Consider the following 11,612-nt stretch of genomic DNA (forward strand, 5'->3'; position numbering starts at 1 on the left):
CATTCTAAGTCTAAATGCACACACAGCCTGGAGAATTCTGGGAGTTGAAGTCCACAAGTCTTAAAGTTGCCAAGTTTGAAGACCTCTGGCCTAGGGGGTGGGGAGATGGATGCTGATGAAGCTTTTGGGCAAGAGAAGGTTTATGTCAGGGATCTGTGAAGTGCCAAATAACAAAGAGCAGGTTGGGTCAAAAGCCCTTGGGAGCTTTGTCTTCATTTCCTGTGTGTTGCACACAAGTTTATAACGGGTATGTCCTGAGTATCCCAAACCACAAGATGGCAGTAAAGAGACAGAAATCACTCTTTGTGATTTCCCCCTCCCCCCTCTGTCGGCCATTTGGGATTGTTGCAGCCCAGGTGTAGCAGTCCTAAAACAAAGGGTTTTTTTCAATCTGTATGATAAATCAGTATTCTAAAGAAATAAAATAAACAAACAAATAATAAACAAATAAATAATACATCTGTAATAATAATACATCTGTAATAAATACATACATGCGTACATAAAATACAAGTATCTTGTATTTTATAAGTTACCAGGACTGTTCTGACCCCCTCCTCCGTCCAGTAACGAAAGCCGAGACAAGCGTAAAATGGAATGTCCTTTAATAACAAGACCAGACTGTTGGTGGCTGAAAGCCAAATAAACAAACAGATAAGGACCTTGGCAGCAAGTCCAACAAACCTTGGCAGCAATTCAGGCTAACTCTGGCAGCAATCCAACCTGCCAAGTTCGTTTCGCTTTAGTCCAAGCGTTGACTTCTGCAAGAAGGGCGTGGCACAAGCAGTCTCTGTTATAGTCTGGAGAGGAGCTTAATGGCCATCAGCTGAGTGTAATTACCTTCTGTAATTACGTAGTTGTTCTTGATGCCGAGTAGCTCTTCGACGGCGTGCATCCCGGAACAACTCACTGTTGATTTCTGAATCACTCTCTCTTGTCTCTTCCCCACTGATCCAAGGCTCAGGCTGGTGGCCAACCAGTCTCTCTGCACCCTGCTCGGAGTCGGAACCCTGTCCAGGGTCCTCCACATCCTCCAGGGCCAACTCATAGGGCCCCTCGCTGTTGGAGTCTGGTAGCAGCTTCTGCCGGGCCACAACACAGAACCATATCAGGAACATACCTTCCTGATATGAGTTATTCTTCTTTACTTCCTCTTTTACGGCTTCAGGTGTGGAGGGGCTTGATATGGGTGGGAAGTGTAGGAAGTTAGCATTCCACCCCTCTCCTAGAAAAATGAAATATTGTAGGAAATATTGAAAAGGCCTGAAAACAGTTCGCTTAGTGACTGCTCAAAGTTACAGCGGCACTGAAAAAAGTGACTTACGTTTTTCCACAGTTAGGACCTTTACAGCATCTCCATGACCATGGGATCAAAATTCAGCCGCTTGGCAACTGGTACATATTTATGACGGTTGCAACGTCCCAAAGTGATGTGATCCCCTCTTGCGACCGTTTGACAATCCATATTCACTTAATAACTGGGTTGCTAACTTATCAACGGCATTGATTCACTTCACAACCCAGGCAAGAAAGGTCGTAAAATGGGGCAAAACTCACTTAACAAACGTCTCACGTAAGAACAGCAATTTTGGGTTCAATTGTCATATGTTGAGGACTACCTATATAATCTTATAAGTGGTGGGGGTGGAGTGATACTATGTTTGTCTGTAAAGAAGGTCAGAAACCACTTCCTAAACTTCTTCCTTTCTTAATCTCCTTCCTTTGATTTGTTTTTTCATGTTTATCTTTTATGTCTGTCTGTCTGTGTGTGTGTGTGTGTGTGTGTGTTTGCTTCAATTATATCTGATTTTCAGGGATTGCCTGGACAAGTCTCTGCAGTTTTCTTGACAAGGTTTTTTTCCCCAGAAGTGGTTTCCCAATGCCTCCTTCTGAGGGCTGAGAGAAAGTGACCGGCCCAAGATCACCCAGTTGGCTTCATGCCCAAGGCAGCACTAGAACTCATGATCTCCTGTTATTGGAAGAAATATCCATTAGGTTCAGTTCCAAGCCAGGAGAGAGGCACTGGAGACAATATGGAGGCTGGAGGCTGATTGGAAAGATGGTTGGATGATGAAGCAGACCACATGAGTGATTCTGGGCAGCTCAACCCGCCACATGAGGTTGGGAGTGGGTGGTTTTTATACCTTCTCTTGGTCTTTGCGGTTGAGCTTCCTGTTCCTGTGCAAGAACATTTATTCTATTGGCTGTTGTCAGACTCTCATGGGGCCATGTAGGAGTTATGTAGGGGCCATAGCTGGCTCTATAGGCAAAGTATAAATCCTAGGTGTTTCTCTGAGCTAAGTTTGGTTGAAGTTTCTGAGGGTGATGCAATGAAGGGTGATGGGCAATCCCTATTGTAGCTGAGGGCTAATCCTACCTTTGTTCAGACTTGCTCCAGGGAATTTTTGCCTATGAATAGAGCTACCTAGATACTTGGTTTCTTTCAATAAGCTCTTTATCTTTTAGGTGCTGCCATCTGCTGAGGGCTATTAAGAAAGGTGGGGGCTGCTCCAAGACCATGTTTCTCATCTCTCCCTTTAAGGAAATATAATATTCTGCCTTTTAAAAATATTCCTCAAAATATTTCATTCTTCTAGGAGAGGGAATGGGGGGTGGCTTCTCACACTGGTTTCCAGCCTGTTTCTTTAACAATGACATCAAAATTGACATAACTTTTACTCATGTAAAATACCCCTAATAAAATAACATGGATTACACTTTAATTTTTAAATGATTGACCATTCAATTTAAATGTTAATAAATAATACTATTACATTAAAATATTAATTTCACTATATTTAATATGATTAAAAATTATATTAATCAAAGGAAGCAGCAGAAGTTGGACTGGAAGTAAAATAAGTCCACTAATCTTACTATCCCAGGGAAAGTTTGATTTGCTAGGGGAATTTGGGGTAAAATGGCAAAGGAGAACCACTATTAAGCAGAAGGGAGTAACTCAGTAGGAAAACCATATAGATAAAGTAACTCCGTAGGAAAATATGCTCACGTAGATTTTGGGGCTGTGGTCCCCCGGCTGAGCTCAAACCGAAGATATAAGTATCAATAAATTGTGCAGAAAAAATTAAGCTATTTCTCTGTAAAATTCCAGTTCCTTAAACATAAAACCTATTCAACGGAAAGAACATGGGGAAAAAAAGTTGCTTTGTATTTTACTGGCATGAACTGGAGCTTTGCCTTTAGGAGGAAAAAAAAATCATGTGCACATTAAATAAGAGCTTATTTTACATAATTGTATTTTTGAGGAGGGTAGAGGAAGAAGGGGAAAAAAAAAAGAGGGGGCACCCAGATTTGAACTGGGGACCTCTTGATCTGCAGTCAAATGCTCTACCACTGAGCTATACCCCCAGCTGCCTATTAGCTCTTTCCTAATAGGCTTGGTTTATAGCTCTTTATTCGTTCCTCACTTCCCTTCTGGCCCTTTCTAGTAATGAGCTTATTGCAAGGAAATGCAACTGCTTTGCTTCCTGCTACGGGAATAGAGCTGAGTGGTAAAACATTTGGCTGCAGAACGTTTTTGTAAATGTTTGGTTAGGAAGGGCCGGAGCGAAGAGGGAAAGTTGTGATGCAATGGAGTTGCTGGAAACAGGCAGCTCAGGAAACACATCTGCTCAATGCAGTAGCCCTTTGCCTTAACGTAAGAGCAATAGTTAAAGAGCATATGGGCAGCCTTACAAATTGAATAAAGAAATAAATACACACGTATGTATTGGCTCTAGAGCAGTGTTTCTCAACCTTGGCAACTTGAAGATGTCTGGACTTCAACTCCCAGAATTCCCCAGCCAGCTGGCTGGGGAATTCTGGGAGTTGAAGTCCAGACATCTTCAAGTTGCCAAGGTTGAGAAACACTGCTTTAGAGTATGCCAGCCTCTTTTGTCCGATCAGCATCTCAGCCACTGTAGCTACTGAACACTTAATTTTTTTTAAAAAAAAATCAATTTTCTATTGCAGGAAGTTAGCACCCTCCTCTCCCCTAGGAAAATGAAATATTCTGGGAAATATTGAAAAGGCTGAAATATTATATTTCCCCAGATGAGAAATGGAGAAACATGTTTTTAGGCAGGAAACAGACTCACTCTTAATAGCCCTCATCTTTGTCAATGGGCCATTAGGGGCACTGAACTAGTTTACGGTACATAACAAAGATAGGATTAGCCTTCTACAGAAACTCACCACATGGCATCTGGGAAGGCAACCAATCTTGGACTCAAAACACAGCCTAGAGAGTTGCCCCTGCGTGGCCCTATGGGAGTTTGACAACCAATCAGAATACATTTCTTACACAGGAACAGGAAACAGAGTATAAAACCAGGAACTTTCAGCATCTTCCTCTCTTTTCTTCTTCACCCAACATCTGGAAGCATGTGATCCCCCTTTTCTGTTCAGGAATTCAAGCCATGTGGTCCTGTCCACCATTAAACCATCTTTCCAAGCAGCCTCCAAGTTTCCAGTGTCTTTTTCCCCAACTTGGAACTGAACCCAGAAGGACATTTCTTCCAACACTATTTAATACATTTCTTAGGTCTTAATAAACATCATGTTGTCTGGGTATTTAAATTGCTTAACAATACAAATTCCCTTCTTATTCTCCACCCCTTTCCCCCAACCCCTGATAAAATAAGTTCCATGTTTGATAATATTCTGTGTCTTCTTTCCATTTGATTCTCACATTTCTGCACAACCTAATATCTTCTTAATTATCTCTTCATCTTGGGCTGTTTCTTCCTTTTTCCAATATTGTGCGAAAATAATGCTCGCTGCTGTTAGGTATTGGAAGAAATGTCCATCTGGGTTCAGTTCCAAGTGGGGGAAAAAACACTGGATTCATGGAAGTTGCTTGGAAAGAAGGTTTATTGATGGACAGGATCACGTGGTTTGAGATCCTGGGCAAAAAAGGGAAGAGATGCTGAGAGTGCCTGGGTTTTATGCCCTGTGTTGGGCTTTGAATTTGAGCTTGTATTCTGATTGGTTATTAGACTCCCATGGGGCCATGCAGGGGTAACATTGTGAGTTGTGTTTTTTAGTCCCAAGTTTGGTTGACTCTTGCTGGGTGATGATATAATGAAAGGGCTTTAGCAGAAGTGGGTTCTTACCGGTTTGGCCCAGTTCAGCCGAGTAGGCAGTAACTCGACCGGACCCTCGCCTGAACCGGTTCTATCTTCGGCGTCGGCATCTTGATTTTCTGTTCTGCACATGCACAGTACAATCTTCATTGAAAAAAATATATATTTCCCTTTTCTAATGTATGCATGCACAGACGTTCTTAGGTGCAAATGTCACGCACCCCGAACTGGTAGTAATGCTGGTAGGAACCCACCCCTGAGCTTTAGGATTCCTATTATGGCTCTTCCTGAAGGAGGTAGATCTTTGTTATGTAGAATAGACTGGCCCAGGCCTTGACAAAGGTGAGGGGGTGGGGGCTGAGTTTCTGCCTCCCTTTTAGGGGAAATATTCTGCCCTTTTAATTTTTCCTAAAATATCTCATTTTCCTAGGAGAGGGGTGAGTGCTAACTTCCTACATAGATTAGTGAACACTTTCTATGAGTGTTTTTTCCCCATTCCCTGCACCAAGATGCCCACCAAGGTGGCAATGCCAGAATCATCTTGAAAAGCTAATTAGGGTTGGATCTAGATAATGATATGGATGGGGTTCTGCTAGGACAGTCTTGGGTGGTTGAATACAAAAATATAAAACATAGAACACTATCAGAGTTAGGAGGGACCTTGGAGGTTTTCTAGTCCAACCCCCTGCTCAAGCAGAAGATCTATACCATTTCAGGCAAATGGCTGTCCAATTTCTTCTTTAAAACCTCCAGGGATGGAGCACCCATAACTTCTGAAGGCAACTTCTGTCCCACTGGTTAACAGTTCTCACTATTAGGAAATTTCTCCTTAGTTCTAGATTGGTTCTCTTCTTGTTTAGTTTTGTTGGAAGAAATGTCCATCTGGGTTCAGTTTCAAGTGGGGAAAAAGACACTGGAAAAATGGAGACTGCTTGGAAAAATGGTTTAATGGTGAACAAACATGGTTTGAGGTCCTGGGCAAAAAAGGAAAGAGTTTTGATCATGTGACCATGGGGATGTTACAACGGTCCTCAGTCATTTTTTTCAGTGCTGTTGCAACTTCAAACGGTTACTAAATAAACTTTTGTAAGTCGAGGACTACCTGTATTATATTTAGGAACCCTTCAGGCTTTCAAGAAGAGACTGGACTGCCATTTGTCAGAAATGGTGTAGAGTTTCCTGCTTGGGCAGGGGGTTGGACTAGATGACCTACAAGGCCCCTTCCAACTCTGTTAATCTGTGATCGGTTATCCACTCACCAAGAGACTCTGGGTGGTGAATAAAAGAAAACACATCACATTTTTTTTTTAGTTATAATGTACTCTAAAGATGGCATTTAATTTCCTTGCAGGAAGTGCAATGACAATAAAGTAAAGTAAAGTAAACTAAGAACCGTCAATAAGCTTGGAATACTGGCTTTCAAAAAGAAGATAAAACACAAAAAAAAACCCCACATATTCGGCAGGAAGAAATTTCTTGTCTGAGCTTTTAACCACTTGGGGTATATTACATTACGAGGTGAACAAATCCATCAAAGGGGCTTCTTGGAGGTCTTTCTCTTAATCCAGAAATGAGGCTGTACGGCTGTCCTCGTTGGCAGCGCTTCAAAAATAATGTGCCCACGCAATGAGCTACAGGAAACAGGTCCTGTTGACAGGAATTGACCTACATCGGAGAGATTTGCCTCCAATGTGGCCAGAGGAGGGGAAGAGAAACCAAGGTGTCATGTTAAGGGCAGGAAAAACAGAGGGAGGTCATGGTGTCAACCTCTTGTCCCAAGGAAGGTGGAGGTCCAGCTGTACACACATCCCAAGCTGCCATTCCGGAGCAGAAAAGGGAATCCATTTGAATGGCAGGTTTGTTTCTGAGAGGGGAGCCTCCACCTTGGCTCTGGGATGGGAACTGTCTGCTGGGGAAGGGGGGGGGGAGAGTCTGCACACATGTTGCAAAACATCTTTAGAAAGATCTGCCTGCATTCTTGAGAGGCTTCCCACACCTGGCCACGGATCTAATAACAGTTACGCCAGTCTAAACACTCCGACGGGGTACCTCTTAACCTCCAGCGTAGAATGCTGTTTGAAGGAGGTCTTTGAGCAATTGAATGTACATTTAAAAAAATACACAGATTAACAAAGTTGGAAGGGACCTTATAGGCCTTGCGATTGTCATGGCATCCCTGTGGTCAGGCGATTGCTGTTTGGGTGCCTGGCAATGTATTTAGGACGCTTGCAAAACCTCTGGGTCATGTAATTGCCATTTGCAACTTGCCATTTGCAACTTGCCATTTGCAACTTGCCATTTGCAACTTTCCCAGCTGGTTCCCAACAAGCAAAATCGATGGGGGAGGAAAGCTGGATGTACTTAGCAACCGTGTGATTTGCTTAACAACCACAGTGGGAAAACATTGTGAAATTGGGCAACGCCTCAACAATGGAAGTTCCATCCCAGTCATGATCATAAATCAAGGGTTACCTATATGTTGGAGCAGGTTGAGCATGGAAATAGTAGATTAGATTAGATTAACAAAGTTAGAAGGGACCTTGTAGGTCATCTAGTCCAATCCCCCCCCCCCGACCAAGCAAGGGACATGACCTACACAATTTCTGACAAATGGCAATCCAGTCTCTTCTTGAAGCTCCCACAACTTCTGAAGGCAACTTCTGTTCCGTTGGTGGATTGTTCTCACTGTCTGAAAATTTCTGCTTATTTCCAGGTTGAATCTCTCCTTGTTCATTTTCCATCCATTATTCCTTTCTTGGCTTTTGGGTGCTTTGGAAAATAGCTTGACCCCCTCCTCTCTGTGGCAGCCCCTCAAATATTGGAAGACTGCTATCATGTCTCCCCTGGTCCTTCTCTTCACTAGACTAGCCAGGTCCAGGTAGTCCTCAAAATACATGAATACCTCAAAAATGAACAAGTAGTCCTCAAATTTTATAACTTTATTGACATTTGGAAAAATATAAAACAGAAGAGAAAGGGATAAAGAGAAAAGAAGCAAATAAGTGGGGGAGGGCAGACAGCAGAAAATATGAAGTGTTGAAAAAAGTAACTTCTGGCTTTCTTTGCTGCAGATACAATGTAGATACTTTTTTGATAGGACTCCTTGTTGCCTTCTTTTTCCTTTAACAAATATGTTTGTACACAAACACAAAACATTGTATCCCTGCTAAAGTGAGATGAAGCAAGGTTCTTAAAAAATGCTGCTGGAGACAGGGGACACAGGGTCTGTGAGAAAAGCCCATTTAGCAAGATGATTGCCATTCTTTGTGTAGGATAGGATAGGATAGGATAGGATAGGATAGGATAGGATAGGATAGGATAGGATAGGATAGGATAGGAAAGGAAAGGAAAGGAAAGGAAAGGTTAGGAATAGAATTGGAATTGGAATTGGAATTGGAATTGAATTGGAATGGAGTGGAATAAGAATAAGAATAAGAATAGAATTATAATAATTCTAATCTAGAATTAGAATTAAATTATTCTAATATTCTAATTCTAATTATAACATATAATTAAATTATAATTATAATAAGAATAGAATTATAATTATAATAGAATAGGAACAGGAATAGGAATAAAATAGAATAAGAATGAGAATGAGAATAAGAATAGAACAGAATAGAATAAGAATAAAAATAAAATTATAATTATAATTATAATAGGAATAGGAATAGGAATAGGAATAGGAATAGGAATAGGAATAAGTGCAGGCGATTGCCAGAGTGCAGAAAACCCAATGACCAGCTGGCTGAGCTAGGGTAACGGCGCACCTGACCTCAGATCCAGTCACTTCAAGGTCCTTGTTCTTCTTTCTTAGAGTTTGTTGATAGAGGCGGAGAAAATCTAATGCAGGACTGACAGCCCTTCAGATGGAGAATTCGTCTCAACAAAGCACATGATCCTGATGTTGAAAGATTGACCATATACAATACAGTAAATGTAAGCAAACTATTCTATTTAATTATTGATACTATTTTTTCTCTTTTTGCTACAGTAGAGGTCCCCTCTCCAACATTTTGCTGGTTGTCCAGAATGCCATGGGAGGTCTTACTCTCGGTAATCCCACAGGGAGTTGTCTGTCTGCCAGAAACTTATATTTCATTCTGGGCCCCAGTGCTCTAATGAATTAACCTGCTAGAGAAACAAGCATAGGACCCTCCTGGTCATCTCTCTCTCTCTTTCTCTCTCCCACCATCCCTCCCTCCCCCCAACCTGAAAAAGCAAAAGACAAAATGCACCAACATATTACGTTTCCCTAAATTAATTAAAATGTCTTGTACATTCATGTAAACTTTATGTCATACTAGTAGGTGGATACCCGTGCTTTGTGACAAAACTATGTGACTGGGCTATGCAGGAGGAATTCGGTTCAGAATCCGTTGGCTCAGTGGTGGTGAAACACAGAAGAGAATATCGCTCCCACTGCCTTGAGTCCGGAAGCCATTCCATAGATTGAAGGCGTAGACATTTTGGTGAGGTACCAATGTTTAGTACTGTAAGGAGCCTCAGGCCGCTCCTGAGTGAAGGAGTGGAATGTCTGCCAGTTTGAACTGAGGTAATGGAATGGGGGGCAACTAGCAGTTGGAACAGAGTTATTTTCAGGTGGGGAGGGGAAGTAGAACTCCTTAGCATCGGAGCGTGTTAATTATTGTATAAGTATTACTAATGATCTGATAGTTATTTCAAAAAATCCTTTCTTAGCGAGTACCTGGAAGCCGAGAAGAATATACCTGCCAAATTTCAAGTTTGTAGGCTTTACAGTTCTGGAGATTTCAGATGAGTGAGTGGTATTTACCTTTTATTATGTCATATTATATACAATTAACAATAGAAAAACATAGGACACAAGGCATGTACATTGCTATAGAATCCAGTTGGGATTCTCAACTGTAGAACACTTGTTTAAATAATGTTCAGCTCATTATCTAACTGACAGACAGAAGATAGTAGATAGGTATCTTTCCAAACTTGCAAATATCATTCTGTTTGTAATGACAGAAATATGCTAGATTTGTTTCTGTTGTCCTCTTTCCAAGCCTTTGCCATATTCAAAAGAATTTATCATCCTCAAACATTACCTAGTCTTCAGAATACTTAAGAAGCACAGATAAGATCACCAGATTTCTTTCTTTCTTTCTTTCTTTCTTTCTTTCTTTCTTTCTTTTTTTCTCCCACTTCTTCCTTCCTCATTTTCCCTCCTTTCCTGCCTCCCTCCTCCTTTTCTTTCTTTGTTTCTTCCTTCCTTCTTTTTCCTTTTTTCCTTTTTTCTTCCTTCCTTCATTCTTTCTCCCTCACTCTTCTTTCTTTCTTCTTTCTTTCTCCCTCACTCCTTCCCTCCCTCCCTCCTTTCTTTCTTTCTTTCTTTCTTCCTTCCTTCGCTTTCTTTGTTTCTTTCCTCCTTCCTCCCCTCCCTCCTCTTCCTCCCTCCCTCCTTCCTTTCTCCCTCCCCTCCCCTTCCTTCCTTCCTTCCTTCCTTCCTTCCTTCCTTCCTTTCTTTCTTTCTTTCTCCTTCTTTGCCTTGTTGTGAACATTTGTATTAAATGCATGGGGTGAACTCAGAGCTCACAAATGCATTGACTTTTCCAAAGTCATGCCCAAAAGCAGGATGGCTTTGTTTTCAAAACAAGGAAGTGAAGAATTTCTTTGGGGGCTGAGGAGTAGATCTTTTAAGATAGAAACTATCAATTAACCAGGAGATAACATCAGAGTAACCCAGGCTGCTAGTTTTAATATTGAAATCAATCAATGAAAAGATCTGAATTCAAATGCCCCACACAGGCCAAGGTACATAAGCATTTATATGGATCTAATTCAAATTGGTTTTTGGTGTTAGATAAATAACAGACTTATGGAGACGTAAGAAGTATTATGATGGAGAGCTCTCTCTCTCTCTCTCTCTCTCTCTCTCTCTCTCTCTCTCTCTCTCTCTGTGTGTGTGTGTCTATCTCTCTGTGTCTCTCTGTGTCTCTCTGTGTCTGTCTTTGTCTCTCTGTCTCTGTCTCTCTCTCACGGTCTGTCTGTCTGTCTGCCTGTCTGTCTCTTTCTCTCTCTCCCCCCGTCTCTGTTTCTGTGTGTCTCTCTGTGTGTGTGTGTGTTTCTCTCTCTGTTTCTCTCTCTGTTTCTCTCTCTCTCTCACTCTCTGTGTCTTTCTCTCTGTCTCTTTGTCTCTCTGTCTGTCTGTCTGTCTGTCTCTCCATGTGTGTCTCTCTCTCCATGTCTGTGTCTCTCTCTCTTTGTCTCTCTTTCTGTGTGTGTGTATGTGTGTGTGTCCATCTGTCTCTCTCTGTGTCTGTCTCTCTGTCTCTCTCCATGTGTCTCTGTCTGTCTCTCTGTCTCTCTATCTGTCTCTCTGTCTCTCTTTCTGTCTCTCTCTGACTCTCTTTCTCTCTCTCTTTCTCTATCTCTCAACAGTGATTGAGTGAGTTACAACTGTATAGACTCAGGGCCTTAATCAGGGGTGGTATTTACTTACCTTCCCTACTAGTTTGCAAATGTGAGCTTGCACCCACCTCTGTGCATGGGCTAAGC

The 11,612-nt window shown here is 41.7% G+C and overlaps 1 non-coding gene across 1 annotated transcript; it reads right to left on the bottom strand.

The window, feature by feature from the left end:
• Positions 1-3,297: 3,297 nt before the first annotated feature.
• Positions 3,298-3,369, bottom strand: TRNAC-GCA. Its single transcript has one exon. It is a non-coding gene; the product is annotated as a tRNA-Cys (tRNA).
• Positions 3,370-11,612: the final 8,243 nt, after the last annotated feature.

The sequence above is a fragment of the Thamnophis elegans genome, chromosome 13 (genome assembly GCF_009769535.1).
Source record: "Thamnophis elegans isolate rThaEle1 chromosome 13, rThaEle1.pri, whole genome shotgun sequence".
Classification (NCBI taxonomy): domain Eukaryota; kingdom Metazoa; phylum Chordata; class Lepidosauria; order Squamata; family Colubridae; genus Thamnophis; species Thamnophis elegans.